Raw genomic sequence first — 17318 nt, forward strand, 5'->3', positions numbered from 1 at the left:
AATTGTGGTTAAATAACTAAATGGCAGAAGTTTAGAATTTCAGAGGAAAATGGCAGCTAGTTGGGTCTCTGATGTAGCTTGAAGGTAAAAGGACAGGAATTGCAGGAACTGTAGAGTAGCCATCTTTCATCTTGCATACAGAGCAAATAGACAGATTTTTGTTCCAGAAAAAAAAAAAAAAAGAATGAAGCAGATGGTGCAGAGTTCAGTGGAGATGAAAGTTGTTGGGGACACAGGGGAGACAGAGTTGCGGTCACCTTATTTCCCGTGGGCTTCCCACTTTCTGGTTTCAGACCCTCAAGGGACTCTTCTGGGCTCTACTTTCTTGGGTTTTGTGAGACGTCCTTGTATACTCCTAATGAGCCCTTTCCCCTCCCCCTTTAAATTTGTCCTGCTTATTCTAATTTAAAGTAGATTGTTTCACATGCAGTCAAAAGACTCTTAACTAAGAACTGAGATACTGAAGTCCAGAGCAGCTGCAGAATGCTTTCTAAGTTTACACATTTTTGAGAATTTTGAATCTGGGCAAATAGCCAGAATGCTCTGTAGGTAGAGCAAGGGCACTTTCATGGCAAAGAAATAACCACTGGGTTTTCCTCAGCGGACTGTAGTTGGTGAGTCTGAAGACAAATTCTCACAGGACCGTCAAACTTGGAGAGAAACCATAGAAGGCAGGAATACTTTTTAAAATGCAAAGGCTAATATAAAGCAGTTAAAATCCCCAACTTCCCACCTCATGAATCATCAGCAAAGTGTGGAGCTCCTGAATGCTAACCAGTTGGATACTACATCAATTCTACTCTGTAATTCTCTAAATTCTACCAGGATCACAGATGGAGTCCAAAAACAAAATAACAGTCTGCTCCATTCTGATTCAAGTTCTCATTTGCTTGTGCCTTGCTTTCCCAAGAGCCCAGTGACTGATTGCAGACCCTTGATTTCTGTGAGCTTAGACTCATAGATATGGCAGGCATACATTCTGGGCTGGAGGTAACCAGAAAGCCAGCAACCAGATGGGAAGAACATTCATGGCACAAGCTGAGAGTGAAATGAGCTTCTACATCAGGTGGGTAAATAATTCCAGGTAATGAATCAGTCCAAACTTCTGTTGAATAAAGTGAGGTTGTCACCCGAGCACCCACACCAATGTCTGGCATCCGGCAGAGGTGCAACAAATATTTGTTGAACATTAAATGAAGTCTGTCGAATCTTTCTTATTTGTTCTCATAGTCTATGTTTCTCTGTTACCACAGTGATGTCTTCATTTACTTAAGCATTTACATGAAGGATGCCTATTTTTCCAACTTGAGAAATTGTGAGGATGAAGGACAGTGCCTATTCCATTCCTGTTGCAGTAACACAATACTGGAGACTGGATAGTTCATGAATAACAGAAACTCATTTCTCTCAGTGCTGGTGGCTGGGAAATCCAAGGTCAAGGTGCTTGGAGAAAAACTGGTTTCTGCTCCCAAGATAGCTCTTGTGGCTGTGCCCTCTGCAGAGGATGAACACCATGTCCTTCCATGGCAGAAGAGTAGGAGGGCGAAAGGGTCTAGCTAGTTGTCTCCAGCCTTTTCATAAGGTTACTAACCAATCCATGAGTGTGATGTCCTCATGGCCTATTCATTTCTTAAAGGCCTTGCCTCTTAATACTATTATATTGGGGATTAAGTTTCAACATGAATTTCTGAGGGGGCATAAGCCCTCAAACCATAGCAAACCACAGTTACATTTTCTCATTTTTCCCCAAGTGCCTAGCATGGCATTTGCATATTGCCTGATCTTGATAAATATTTGCTGGATGAATAAATGCTGTCTTGATTTCCAAAGTGTATGCTTGGCAACTACTGGGCTCAGAAGGCTGAGTGTTTAATTTGGACAGAGGTCTGTGTCCCTGCCTATGGCCATTTGACAGATCTCTTGGCTAGAACATGAGTTTTCTCTCTTTTCTCCTGCCGAGAAGCGAAGGGATTGGCCTCTTAGCACTTGGCCTGTTCTTTCTCTTCTGCTTGGAATGAAAGGGTTGATCTTTATCAAATCAGGATCTGCCAAAAGTAAAAGTAGCAATCCTAGCTGTCTGTCACATCAACAAGAAGATATTTATTAGGTAGAACCCAAGGGATGTGTGTTACAGCAGGAACACTGCACAAGTTGTCTGCAGGCGATACCATCTTGGGTGCTGTCTCAGCTCTGTGGACCTTCTCTTTTGCTGTCACTTTTGTGTGACCAACTGGATCTGCCTTTAAGAATCTGCAGTAAAACTGGAGAAGGGAATGAAAGGTTGGGATTCTGCTGCTCAAGCAACCCTCAGCACCTAGACCTAGTAATGGGCCCCGTCTCTTTGGAGGCTCAGGAGAAAAATGTTGGCTATGGTAGGATACGGTTTCCTACCTTCTTTTCCACCTTTTTTTTTGTTGCTTTTATTCTTTACACCTGATCAAGAGGGGACCTCTTAGCATAGTAAGACATTGCATTTATGCTTTACAGGGTGGTCAGCATCAGCAAGAGAGAGGCTTTGTGTCTTCTTGGGGCTTCCCTCTGCATCTTTGTGGAGTGATGATACAGATGGGAGGGAGACAGCTGAGATGGACCTTTCTGTCCTGAACAGAAAGGACTGCATCAGGCTACTCTTAACTAAGAGTGAAATGGGCATCACTGGGGCAAATAGTGGGAAAACTAGGAGGGAGATTCAGGGACTATGGATTTTTGGAGATCATGAAGGCAATAATTGGCACTGATTAGAAGGTGATTTACCCTCACCAGAACTTCATTTGCAAGTAGCAAAAACTTAGTTTCAAAAAGCTTAGGAAGAGAAAAGAAGAGGGATAGGGAATTTGTTGACACAGATTACGGAGAAACCTCAGAGGTAAAGGAAGCATGTAGGCATAGCTAGATCCAGGGGATTAGGAAATATGACCAGGAATTCTTCCTTATCTCTTGACTCTGCTTTCTTCTACAAAGGCTTCATTTTCAGGAAGGTTTTGTTCCTTCCTTGAGTGGACAACAAGGCTGCTGGCAGCTTGAGGCTGACATCATAGAGTTGCCAGATTTAGAAAAAAAAAAACAAAAAACCAAAAAACTACAGAAGGCTCTGTTAAGTTGAATTTCAGATAAACATCTAATAATACCTTTTTTAGAAGTATGTCCCAAGTAGTATTTGTACTATGTCCCAAGTATCACATGCGATTTTTATTTATGCTAAAAGTATACTGGACATTCTGTATTTTATCTGACAACACTATGACATCATCCTCACAGCGAACGATTTCAGAGGAAACATCATGGTTCCCTCTCTCACAGAGTCTGTCCTTAAAACAGTTCTGATAAGTCAGCATAGGTCACGTACTCATCTCTGGTTGGTGAGGTAGGCCCATGTAATGAAAGACCCCAGTGGCAGAGGCAGTTCAGGCGGTTAGCAAATCTTTGTGAAAGAGTGCTTTGTGTCAGGTTCCCTTCTAGGTGCTGGAGATTCAGCTGTGAACAAGACAGAGAGGTACATGGCTATAAGAAGCTTGCTTTCTAGTTGGGGGAGGGATGGGAAGTATTTGGAATGGAGCCTGCTATATAGAAAGCCACATACACACTTGTTCTTTTGTTATACATTTCATTCTAAAATGCTGTCATCACATACTTCATTGATTTCAGGACCTTCTCAGTAAGCGGCAGCTTGAAGGACTAGAGCTGAGGTTGAGGTAGGTGGGGGTAAAGCAGATGAGTGGTGGAGGAGGGTATGTGATGTTTGAGATTTACAGTAGAGAAGCTCTTGAATGCTGGAGTGAGGACTCTGGACTTAGATCACTGGGCAGCTGGGGGCCAGGAAAGGTTTTGTTTGGGCACAGTGGTCTGATCAAAGCTGCACTGAGGATTCTTATTCTGGCTGTCATGTGAAAGCTGTACAGAAGTGAAGACACTGTGGTTAGCAGAGTCGAGACAGACTTTGGTACAGGTGAGAGGTGATGTGGACCCACCCGAGGGGAAAGCAGTGGAAAGGAAGAGAGGAAAGGAACATGTAGGAGCACTAGAGGCCACGCTGAGAGATTCCGCCACCAAAGAAAAATGATTTCATGGGCTGGCAGGTGAGCCGAGCTCTGTGGTCTCCCTCTCCACTTGAGGACAGCATTTGAAGAACTGCGTCTCCCTGTCACCCCAACTAAGAGAAACTTGAGTGGGGTATTAGCTTTCCCTGCAGATGCAAATGGGAATGGGAAGTCCAACACTGAAACACATTCCTTGTAGCCCTTCCGGAAGCCTAATCTGGGTCCACCCCTCAGTAGGTCCTTGGAACTGGCAGCAGTTATGCCAATGGGTTAACAGAGGAGCTATTCAAATGAGAGAACATTCCCCAGGAAAGCACCTGGATTCTCTCTGGATGCTGCAGAATAATCCTCAGAGGATAAAGCAGCATCTGTGGCCAAATCTTCACAAAAGATCTGCAGCCGGAATTCAAGTTGCTAATGAGATCCTTGTTTATGATGTGAGATTCTTTCAGAGGCTCAGTCAGGGGTAAGGAACCTGAGTGAGTGGGGAGAAGAGATCGGCTCCTAAGAAAGTGGGTAATTAATCTTCTCTGAGGCTTAATTACGTTCTGACAATTTAAATGTTGCTGTGAGTTCAAGTTGGTCTTTTCAGGAGCCTGTGCTATGGCAGGGTGGAGCAAATCCTGTTGTAGGCGAACGGACGAAATGCATTTACCCAAGTCAGCTGTGCTCTGTGTATTCTTCAGTGGTTTTCTCAGATGCCTCTGGAACGTTTATGGCTATAGCATGGTCTAGAGGGTGTGGTGCTGGCCTCTCAGAGCATCCTGTCCTGTGGCACTCTGTCCAATGAAGGCAACCCAACCCCCATGTCTCCTTGAGGTTTTTTTTTTTTTTTTTTTTTTTTTTTTTTTTGAGATGGAGTCTCTCTCTGTCGCCCAAGCTGGAGTGCAGTGGTGCAATCTCAGCTCACTGCAACCTCCACCTCCTGGGTTCAAGCAATTCTCCCGCCTCAGCCTCCTGAGTAATTGGAATTTTAGGCACCCACTTCCCAGGAGGCTGAGGCCCTGAAGATCTTAGGCCTTTCTATTCTTTTCCATTAGCTTCCTTCCTATACCACGCCTGGCTAATTTTTGTATTTTTACTAGAGACAAGGTTTCACCATTTTGGTCCGGCTGGTCTTGAAATCCTGACTTCATGATCCACCTGCCTCAGTTTCCCAAAGTTCTGGGTCTACAGGCGTGAGCCACCATGCCCAGACCCTTAAAGGTTTCTTATTCAGTCTCTTGTTGACACAGGCTTGTTTTTCAGTCTGGAGAGGCATAAAAAGAGCAAAGATTGAATGCTTATTATGAATCTGTTTCTGTTCTAATTTATTCACTGTATTACTTCATTTATGGTAATCTCGTCTACTATATTGTCCTATTCCATTTAAAGGAGAAGGAAACTGAGGCATATGTGATTTATGGAATTTTTCTGAGGTTCCAGAGCGCTCACTTGGTGGATTTGGGATTCAGACTCAGTTTATGTGACCCTGGAACCCACAATTTTACCTCTCCGGAGCTGTCTTAGTCAGGATGTAGGAACTCATTTTACTCTCCTTTCCAGGTGAATTTTGACACCTCACTCTTCCTGTTCAGGTCTCCTCTGGCTTCCAGGGTCTTCTCCTAGTTGGTCACTTTAGCGCACTAGCGTCTGGAGGTAACAGCCTCACCCCAGCACATAATTCCCCAATCCAATGGAGCCTCACTTTCCTCTTCTGAGAATCCGGACACAGAGAATGTCTTCCAACTTGGCTGCATCCCAGGAGGTTGGAGGCAAATCCTTTCATGATTCTAGAGAACTGAGGTTGGGCAAGATTAGAACGTTTTCGTGGATAATACGTTAGAATAAAATGAACAGGTGGAATTTCTATGGGTGTAATGTAGGCCACAGACATAGAGTGCTGCAAATTACTTCTAAGAAGCCCCTCCCAACCTAGAAAATTATATTCATTCATTCATTCATTCATTCGTTCACACATTTATTTAGCATTTACCATGCACTAGAACACACTGTGGTAGGCACTGTGGAATCATTGATGAATGAAATATCATTCCTGCCTCATGGTGCTTACAGTCTAAAGGGGAGACAGACGCTGTAAAAAAAGAATAAATATAAAATCTAAAATTGTCAAATGCAGTGAAGCATCACTTCCCATTGTGAATAATGATGCCTCATTTTTGTGGCCTCGTTAAGAAAGGAAGGGGTTTATATCGGCATATTTTCCATTACATTCACTAATGTTTTTGTCATGCATTTGGATGAAAATATGTCCAAAATGTTTACTTGGCCCATAAGAGGATAAGGTTCCAGAAGAAGCCCCATCCATTCATGATCCCAGACTCAAGCCATGTGTGCTTGGTTACCCAGTGATTAAAGGTAAAATGGGGTCCTTCCAGGGGGCCCAACTCTCTGGGCCCTCTGGGACACAATGTGAGCAGTAGACAAATGCTGAGAAAGTAAAGTTGGACAGTCAAAAAGTATTTTGTACCTCTGTGTGCCAACATCTCTTCTGGGCACTTTGATGTTTACTATATGTCTCAGGTTTTCTCTTTAAGACTCTGTTTCCCAAGCATATTTTCCCCATCAAGGGGTTTGGAATTCAAAGACATGAATGAATTTTCCAAAGTTGTCTAGCTGGCAAAGGGTAAAGCAAGGATAGAAAAATCTAGACCTTTCTGACTGGAAAGTCAAATATTTATATTATGAATTTCTCCCCTCAGCTGAGAAGAAAATATGGAAGAAAAACCTGGAACTAAATCACATACAGTTTTGAGTATGGAGAGCACTATCCAGGTGCAAGGTTGTTTCATGCCATGAATGTTAGGAGCTGTCACCTGTGTTCTGTTGTCTGCTTGACAGTCTGTCCTGTTGTATAATTCTATCACATCACATTGCAGTGTATTGCATGGTAGCTCATTCTCCCTTCCCTTCCACTCCCCTCCCCTCCCCCTCCCTCTCTCCCACCTGCCCCCCTCCTCCCTCCCCGTCATTGTCCTAATGATGAACTTCATAGCCAAAGCAATTTCTGGTCTAGAATTCCACCTAGAATCATGTGGCACATTAAGTTGTTGCTATCTTTTTAGTGTCTTTTAATCTGAAATCGTTATTCATTCTTTATCATCCATGAATTATTATTGAAGAGTGTAGGCCAGTTATTATAGAGTATGTCTCAATTTGAGTTTGTGTGATGTTTTCTCATGACCAGATTCATGATGTTATGATTTTGGGGGGGGGGCAGGAATACCACAAGAATGATGCTGTGACCTTCCCAGTGTGTGTATTGGGTGTCCTGTGATCACTGGTTTGTTCATTAGTGAAGGGAGACTTCTTTCTTAATGGCTTAACTTCATTTTTGTTTCTTCTTAGTACAACGAGCCCCAATAGCAGAAAGGCACGCAGTTTTGTATTTAGCTATTGCTAGAGATTCCAAGATCACTTTTACTTTCTTAAAACACTACTTGCAGCTCAGAACATAAACAGAAAACGTAGCTTGAAGCTCTCTGTTTCATCTTCTGATGTGAGACAGTCACAACCAAACTTTGAAGAGATTTGCCCCTCTTGCTATGGTAGCCCAGTGAAGAGATGGCGAGAATCAAATGAGATAGGAAATGAGAAAGTGGCTCGTAAACTGTGATGTGTGACAGACATCCAGGGGGTTCTGATTGTGAAGACGATTATAGTCTTTGATTTCATGGGGAAAAGGGGTTTCAGGGAGTATGATAACTAATTGTGTGTTTCGACTTGATTGCATCATGGGATGTTTGGATATCTGGTTACACGCTGTTTATGAGTGTGTCTATGAGGATGTTTCCAGAAGAAATTAGCATTCAAATCTTTGGACTGAGTAAAGGGAATGGCTCTCACCAATGTGGGTGGGTATTATCCAATCCACCGAGGGCCTGAATAGAACATAAAGGATAAATAGAACATAAAGGAGGATGGAAGAATTCTCTCTTTTTTTCTCTCTGCCTGCCCACTTGGCTGGAACATTGATCTTCTACTCTTGGTGCTCCTCCTGCTTCTCAGACCTTCAGACTTGCACTGGAATCTACATTGAAATCTGTAAGTTCTCCAGCTCTCAGACCTTAGAACTATACCTAACTCTCTTTCCTTCTCTCTCTCTCCCTCTCTTACAGGGCAGTTGTTTATAGAATATCTCTCAATTCGAGTTTGATGTTTTTCAGAGAGAGAGAGAGAGAGAGAAAGAAAGAGAGAGAGAGAGTATCTATCTATCTGTCTGTCGATCCGTCTATCTGTCTGTCTGTCTGTCTATCCATATCTATCTATCTATCTATCTATCTATCTATCTATCTATCTATCATCTATTCTGCTTCTCTGGAGAACACTGAGTAACACAGATAAGAACTAGGATCCCTCCCCTACTGAGAATTGTTCAGGACCCTGCACTCCGGGAAAATGATCTATTTCCTTTATTTCCCCTAGATCCATGGCTCACCTTTTCTTCTGCCTACAGTCCTGGAAGTTCTGAATCTTCCAGGAAGAATTCTCCAAGTTTGTCCTTCCTTCATCTCCACCAACCTGAGTCAGCGAGTTTTCCAGCCTTGCTATTTGTACCCATGTCCAGGTTGTTAATATACGTACATGCACTGTGTGCTGCTGGCCTCTGAGTGCCAGAGGGCATGAAAATACTAACTTCTGTTCATGCAGAGAATTTGCTATTAACTCCAATGCTTCCATTTTAAAAACATTTACTCACAGAAACCTGACAGAATTTTTCCAGCTTTTTCCAGCTTCTCAACCTGATTCAAATATCATAGAGGTTATTTTACCTTTCCTCGCCCTATACTTGCAAGATTGTTTTAAGTAGATTTTTCTCTGATTAAAAATAAATCATTCTCATGGTAGAATATGTGGAAAGATTAGGGAAACATAAAGAAGAAAATAATTCCTCAAATCTTAACTCCCTGAAGCACAAATTCTCATCCTTTTTGGATTTATGATTCCAGTCTTTTTGCCATGGGTACATTTTTCACAGATTTAAAATATTCAGTATTTGCAATTTTGTTTGTAACTTTTCTTCTCAATTTATTAACTATCTTCCCACTTCAAAGTGCTGTTTAATTCTCAGTCTTTGAAATAACCTGCTGACCCCAAGCAGAATAGAAGATAAGCACTAGGCTTATCCCACCTCAGGTTGAACGGGAACTTGCTTGATTCTATATATGGGGCAACAGAAGGCAAAACACCAGAGAGAAGACACGTTAGGATTAAACGTGTGTGTTAGATGCAACTTGACTTACTAGTTTTGTGTTGCTGGAAAACATTTTCGAAGTATTCTAGATCTGTTTCTTCTTTTGTAAAACAGGGATAATTACATATAGCTCTGCAAGTGGGGTGTAGATTAAAAGACTCAATGCTCATTGCTTCTTCAGCCTCATAGTACACACTCAGTTAATGGTGGTTCAATGATTTTCCTTATCTGTATAAGACATCTGAGTTTTACTACAATGGACCCATTCCCTTTCTCTATTACAGGGTCTAATATTCTGGAAAAGCACTCCCAGCCCACTCAGTCATTGTGTTACAGGTAGAGCTGACATCACCCCTGGGTCCAGGGAAAGGTACTTAATCCCAGCTCCATCATCGATAACATGGTCTCTCTTTTACCACAATTGGTTCAGGATGGGCCTGTAACTGAAAATCAGGGAGATACAGTTTTAGAACTTCTGTATGACTTCTGGAACAGAGAAGCTCTCTTTCCATTTCTCTAGAAGCTGGAATCCTGTAAGCATGAAGCTTGTGAGAGCTTCTGCACTCCGACTCTGCTGTTCCTACCAGTGTTGCAAGGATGTGGCCGATAATTAAGCAAATACAATAAAGACCAGAGTTGAGGAACAGAAACTGATCCTGTCGACATTGTTTGACCAACTGGATCTAACGTTACTTAAAACTAAATACAAAGCTTTTCCTTTGAATGAACCACAAACAGCCACTTCCTGACCCCTTTTTAAAAGCTGGCTTGAGTTGGGTTCTATTATTTGCAATCATAAGAGATTTGATCAAGATGCTTTTCTGCCTTCTGCTTTTCAAAATTTGAAGGCTTTGTGAACCCTTCCTCAGAGAAGATTAATTTGTGTCAAGAATAGTCCATTCAGGAGCCCACGAGGGCCAAATGGTTAATATTTACTGGGAGCACTTTCCAGGCTGGGGCCGGACGCGAATGTTCACCAAAATGAAGACAAACACACAGGGTGTTTGATAAAGCACAATGTGATTCAACGCCAGCCACCCCGTACAGCTTGATGTGAAGGCTGAGGCAGCAAAAGTTAATGAAGACTGATACGCAGTTTGACTTGTCTTTTTACTCTTTATTCCTAACTAGTATTGGAGGAATCTTTATTTTATTTATCACGCACTCTTTTTCAATTCTAAATCTTTCCCTTTCTCTCTCTCTCTCTTGCTTTAAGGAAAACCAGCTGCCATGCACGCCTCTTCTGTTCTGCTGTTTTTATTATTGTGGTAAGGACATTTAATATGAAATCTAGTCTTTGAACAAATTTTTAAGTGGACAAGATCATGTCATTAACTGTAGGCATGATGTACAGCAGATCTCTAGGACATATTCGTCTTGCAAAAGTGAAACTATATCCACTGAAAGGCAGTCCCCTATTTCTTTTTTCTTCTAGACTCTGGCAACCAAAATTTTACTTTATATTACTATAAATGTGACTATTTTGGATATTTCATGTACGTGGAATCATCAGTCTTTTCTCTTCTGTGACTGGCTTATTTCACTTAGCATAGTGTCTTCCAGGTTCATTCACATTGCCGCATATTGCGGGGTTTCTTCTTTTTCAAGGTTTGCACAATATTCCATTATATGTATATGTAAATACACACACACACACACACACACACAGACACAGACAGACACACACACACACACAGAGACACACAGACACACAGACACACACACAGAGAGACACAGAGACAGACACACACACACACAGACACACACACACACACACACACACACACACACACACACACCATTTTCTTTATCCATTTATCCAACAATGGGCATTTAGGTTGTTTCCACGCCTTGGCTATTGTGAATAATGCTGCAGTAAATATGAGAGTGCAAATATCTCTTTGAGAAACTGATTCCGATTTTTTGGATAAATACCTAGAAATGGAATTCCTGTAATATGATATTCTACTTTTAATTTTTTGAGAAGCCGTCATACTGTTTTCCATAGCAACTGAAATATTTTGCATTCCCACTAACAATATACAAAAGGTCTCATTCATTTCTCCATGTCTTTGCCAACACTTGCTACCTTTTGCCTTTTTTTTTAAATGGCCATTGTAATAAGTGTAAGTTGATATCTTATCTCGTTTCGATTTGTATTTCCTTCATGGTTAGTGATGAGGAACCTCTTTTCATATACCTGTTGGTCATCTATATGTCACTGGCTTGATCTCAGCTCACTGCAACCTCCGCCGCCTAGGTTCAAGCAATTCTCCTCCTTCAGCCTCCCAAGTAGCTGGGATTACAGGCACCCACCACCACTCCTGGATAATTTTTTGTGTTTTTAGTAAAGACAGGATTTCGTCATGTTGGCCAGGCTGGTCTGAAACTCCTGACCTCAGGTGATTCACCCACCTCAGCCTCCCAAAGTGCTGGGATTACAGGCGTGAGCCACTGTGCCCGGCCTTTTTGATCATTTTTACTTGGGTTATTGTTTTTGTTATTAAGTTATAGAAGTTCCTTACATATTTTAGAAGTTAACCTCTTTGCAGATATATGGTTTACATTGCAGGGCCAGGTACGGAAGCTCACGCCTGTAATCCCAGCACTTTGGGAGGCCGAGGTGGGTGGATCACGAGGTCAAGAGATCGAGAGCATCCTGGTCAACATGGTGAAACCCCGTCTCTACTAAAAATACAAAAAATTATCTGGGCATGGTGGCGCGTGCCTGTAGTCCCAGCTACTCAGGAGGCTGAGGCAGGAGAATTGCCTGAACCCAGGAGGTGGAGGTTGCAGTGAGCCGAGATCATGCCATGGCACTCCAGCCTGGGTAACAAGAGCGAAACTCCGTCTCAAAAAAAAAAGAAGTTCCTTACATATTTTAGAAGTTAACTTCTTTGCAGATATATGGTTTACATTGCAAATATTTTCTTCCATGCCTTAGGTTGCCTTTCACTCTGTTAATTGTTTGCTTTCATGTGTAGAAGCTTTTTAGTTTGATGTAGTACCACTTGTTAATTTTTGCTTTTGTTACCAGTGATTTGGGTATCATATTTGAGAAATGACTGAAAAGACCAATGTCATAAAGCTTTTCCCCTATGTTTTCTTCTGGGAGTTTTGAAGTTCGGGTCTGTCTTTAAGTCTTTAATTCATTTTAAGTTGATTCTGGTGAATGGGCTAAGAAAAGAGCAGTTTTCTCAACAGCATTTGTTGAATAGAATATCTTTTCTTTCCCCATTTTGTATTCTTAGCACATTTGTCAAAGATCGGTTAACTGTATACATATGGGTTTATTCCTGGGCTTTCTATTCTGTTCCATTGCCATGTCTCTCTCTCTCCCTCTCTCTCCTTTTCTTTCTTTCTCTCTCTCTTTTAGACAAGGTTCACTCCGCTGCCCAGGCTGGAGTGCAGTGGTGCAATTATGACTCACAGCAGCCTCCACCTCCTAGGCTCAAGTGATCCTCCTGCCTCAGCTTCCTGAGTAGTTTTAGGAGCTTACACCATAACCAAGTGGGGTTTATTCTTGAAATGTATGAATTATCTAACATACAAAAATTAATTAATGTGATACAATGATACAGCACATTAATAGAATGAAGAAATCATGTGATCATCTTAATGGATGAAGAAAAATCACTTGGCTGAATTCGACACTGCTTCATGATAAAAATTCTCTCAGCAAACTAGGAGCAGAAGGATTTTAAGTCACCACGTTGAAGGCCATATGTGAAAAGCTGACATCATACTCTTTTTTTTTTTTTTTCCTACCTCTGTAATAAAATTCCACTTGGCAGGCTGACATCATACTCAATGGCAAAAAGCTGAAAGCTTTCCCTGTAGAATAGGGAACAAGGCAAGGGTGCCCCCTCTGGTTGTTTCTATTCAACATAGAACTGGAAGTCCTAGCCAGAGCAATTAGGCAAGAAATAGAAATAAAGCCATTTAAATTGGAAAGAGAGAAGTAAAACTTCCTGTTTACAGATGACATGATCTTATAATTAGAAAGCCCTAAAGACTTCACACACGCACACATAAACAAAACAGAACTAATAAAGAAATTCAGTAAAATTGCAGGACACTGAATCAATATACAAAAATCAGCTGTATTTCTATACACTAATAATAAACTATCCAAAAAGGAAATTAAGGAAATAATTCCATTTATGATAGCATCAAAAAGAATAAAATACTTAGGAATAAGCTTAATCAAGTAGGTGAAAGATTTGTACACTGAAAACGATAGAAGAGTGATGAAAGAAATTAAAGAAGATGCAAATGAATGGAAAGATATTCTGTGTTAATGGATTGGAAGACGTAATAGTATTAAAATGTCCATACTACCCAAAGCAATCTATAGATTCAATGCAATACTTATAAAAATGCCAATGCATATTTTACATACATAGAAAAAACAATTCTAAAGTTCACAAAAGACGCCACATAGCTGAAACAACCCTGAGAAAGAAAAACTAAGTTAGAGGCATTATACTTCCTAATTTCAAACTGTTTCACAAAGCTACGATAATTAAAACTGCGTCACTTTAATCTTATCTTCTTATAGTTAGAACAGAAATGCTTCGAAAAATGAGATATAATTCACTTCTTATGGGAAAGCCCTGTGATTTCACATATATATGTATATATATGTGAAATCAGAATATATATATATATATATACACACATATACACACACATATATTTTCAATCAGATCCATGTTTTCAAATCACTTGATCCCTTTTCATTTCAGACTAATTATATAGCAGTTACTGTTCACAGTTAAGAGTACTACATATATATCACTCTTAAGAATTCATTTCAAGTATTCTGAAAAGGCCTTATTTTGTTTCTTAATATACAATTGACTCAGTTGTATCCACTTACATTGGATCACTGATACAATACACTTACATATACAACTAAACAAAATATGGGGGCTTTAAAATTTATTAAATCTATTTTACATTGTAATTTAGGTAGATGTCTATTTGAGAATGAATATTATTAATTACGAGTGTTTTCATTTGTGAATAACATGAAACCTAACCGAGGATTAAACAACAACCATGTTCCCCCCTCCCCATTTAGAAGTGTGCTGTTAGGCTGGGCGCGGTGTCTCACACTGTAATCCCAGCGTTTTGGGAGGCCGAGGTGGGCAGATCATCTGAGGTTGGGAGTTCGAGACCAGCCTGACCAACATGGAGAAAACCTGTCTCTATTAAAAATACAAAATTAGCTGGGCATGATGGCATATGCCTGTAATCCCAGCAACTCAGGAAGCTGAGGCAAGAGAATTGCTTGAACCTGGGAGGCAGAGGTTGCAGTGAGCCAAGATCGTACCTGGGCAACAAAAGCAAAACTCCATCTCAAAACAAAACAAAACAAAAAAACAGAAGTATGTTGTTGGTTCAGCTGCTGGGTAATGCAGTCAAAGACTTGCATCTTTTAATCCCACTATCCTTAGCAGGTTTGATTTGCCTATCTATATTTATTACCTAACAAACGCAAAATGGTTGCTGCAGCTCCAGATGCCACGTCTGTCTCCAGGGAAAAAGAATGGGGGAAGAAAGAGCTCCAGCAATCTTCCCCTTTAATCAGGAAAGCAAGACCTTTCTGAAAAGTGTTTACCTTTTTCCAGAAGACAGGGTCATATGGCCTAGAGAAGAACAATCATGATCCATCACTTGCGGGTAGGCATATGGCTACCCAGAATAAAATTGAGTTCCGTTAGAAAAGAGGAGTGGTGGAGGAGGCTGCTGAGTAAGCAACTAACTGCTTCATGTACCCACTCTTGAATAAATAAGGTTCATTTTTACAGGCTAAAAGGCATACATATGTCCATGTGTATTCTTATATATTCCTAAATATCAATATAAAACAAATATTTCGAAATTAAATAACATAGGTAAAATGTTGAGAATAGTGCCTATTACTAAGTAGGTGCCATAGAAAGATTTACAATCATTATTTTTATTGTTAGGTATCTATATATTTATACGTATATTACAGACAGTTTCTAAAAGTACTTCCTTTCCTCTCTACAATGATTACATCTCTTCTTTCTAACTCCAGGGGTACAAGCTGGAAAAGGGGAGAAATGAATCATGCTACAGGCCGAGTGTCCATCACTGATTCCCAGAGATGCCCTTTGTGAAGTAGGCACTTCATGTGGACTCTCTACAAGGGCATATGCATGGGTCCAAGATACATAGCTTTTAGCTATGGCCCGTATTCCAGCTTGTAGGCTTTTGCTAAGGATGTCGCTCTCACCAGTGACCAGGTCTGGTCTCAGCTCCTGGCTATATATCCTTCAGTGTCCACAAACCCACAGAGGCTCCTCGTTCTCCATGGTGGGAGCACAGCTTTTCCTGCTGATTCCTCATCTTTGCCCTGGCATTTCTCCAAATTTTGTTCTCTCTCTTCTCAAATAGGCATGAAGCTGGGGCAGATGAGAAAGTATGATGTTCAACCATCCTGCAACCAAAGAACAAAGTGCTACATGGTAATGATTGCACGTGCCTCCAGCCTCTACTGGGGATGCCTCAGAGTCATCCTTTCATGTCGTGAAATGAGAAGCGACCCTTCTGCTCCCGTTGTGGAGAGGAAGGGAATAAACACACCCACATACACGACATTGTCCTGCTGTTATCCTGGAATTCCAGCTCTTCCCCATCTGCTTATATAGAATGAAGGTTTGGGGGTTTCAGCCTCCCCTTGATAGCAGAAGGGGTGTGTGGCCTCCTAATACTCTCATTTCCCTTTAGAATGTGGGTGACCAGAGGCCACTTTGCCATTTGCTTTGAGTTTTAGTAGCTAATTCTGGGTCAACAGTGAAAGTCCCATTTGATATCCTGCTACTCCTGTTACTTTAACCTAATTAGATATTATATAAGTTGACAAAATGTGCATGGACGAGGAAATAGAGCAGTGTCTCCATAAAAATGAAGTGAAATTAGTTGGAGATGCTTGAAAAGGCAGTTATTTAAAAATGCTGTGCCATCAGGTGTATATGAGGTTATACCAAGGGGAGGGAAAATAATGGCACAAATGGGAAGTGATTGTTGACTCACATTGTTTCGTGTGTTTCTTGACATCCTCATCCCATTTTAAAAGTTTTAAAGCTAGAATTGAAATGTAAATGTGGCTCATAAAAGAAGATTGGGATATCCAATTTGCAGAACGGGGTGGACCTCATGGCAAAAGGCAAACAAATATGCAATCATATGTTTGAGGTTGAAACAAAAGCTTTAGGGTATGTATATTTCATTTCTAAAAGATTTCTCTAACCATCTTTGCTACTAGCTGTTTCTAATCATTCTGGATAACAGGGCTTTTATAGCAGCCCATAGTACCGGCAGCCAGCCCCCAGGTGCCCTTGCAGACAATCTCCCAGCCAGGGAAGAATGTAGAGCGGACGCCCATCTTTCTCACCACGCCCCTTTCCCTCCTCCTCTCCTTCTTCCTTGGACTATCGTTATTCCCTAGCAATTATCGAGTTTTCAGCCTCCTTTTGCATCTCAGGATTCCTGCATCTGCTTCTGTTGCTGGGAGGGGGAGATGGAAAACTGCAAAGGCGAAGTGACATGGGGGAAAACTTGAGAACCATCTGCCTTGGGTCCCTTCTTGATTTTTTTTTTTTTTTTGAGATGGAGTCTCACTCCATCACCCAGGCTGGAGTACAGTGGTGCAATCTTGGCTCACTGCACCCTCTTCCTCCCAGGTTCAAGTGACTCTCCGGCCTCAGCCTTGTGAGTAGTTGGAACTACAGGCACCCTCCAAAATGCCCAGCTAACGTTTTTGTATTTTTAGTAGAGACAGGGTTTCACCATGTTGGCCAGGCTGGTCTTGAACTCCTGACCTATGGTGATCTGCCTGCCTCGGCCTCCCCAAATGCTGGGATAACAGGCTTGAGGCTCGATACCTGCCACCGTCTTGCCTTTTTATCCCAGTTTTTTTCTTCTTTCTTTTCTTTTCTTTTTTTTTTTTTTTGAGATGGAGCTTCGCTCTTGTTACCCAGGATGAAGTGCAATGGCGCGATCTCGGCTCACCGCAACCTCCGCCTCCTGGGTTCAGGCAATTCTCCTGCCTC

General features: G+C 41.4%; 1 long non-coding RNA gene across 2 annotated transcripts in view; it reads left to right on the forward strand.

Moving 5' to 3' along the window:
* LOC141582623 (uncharacterized) overlaps positions 1-17318 on the forward strand; it is a 188887-nt gene that overhangs the window by 161506 nt on the left and 10063 nt on the right. For both annotated transcript variants that reach the window (XR_012515504.1, XR_012515505.1), the window contains exon 7: positions 15302-15414. This is a non-coding gene — a long non-coding RNA (uncharacterized LOC141582623). The remainder of the gene's footprint in view (positions 1-15301; positions 15415-17318) is intronic.

The sequence above is a fragment of the Saimiri boliviensis genome, chromosome 21, assembly GCF_048565385.1.
Source record: "Saimiri boliviensis isolate mSaiBol1 chromosome 21, mSaiBol1.pri, whole genome shotgun sequence".
Classification (NCBI taxonomy): domain Eukaryota; kingdom Metazoa; phylum Chordata; class Mammalia; order Primates; family Cebidae; genus Saimiri; species Saimiri boliviensis.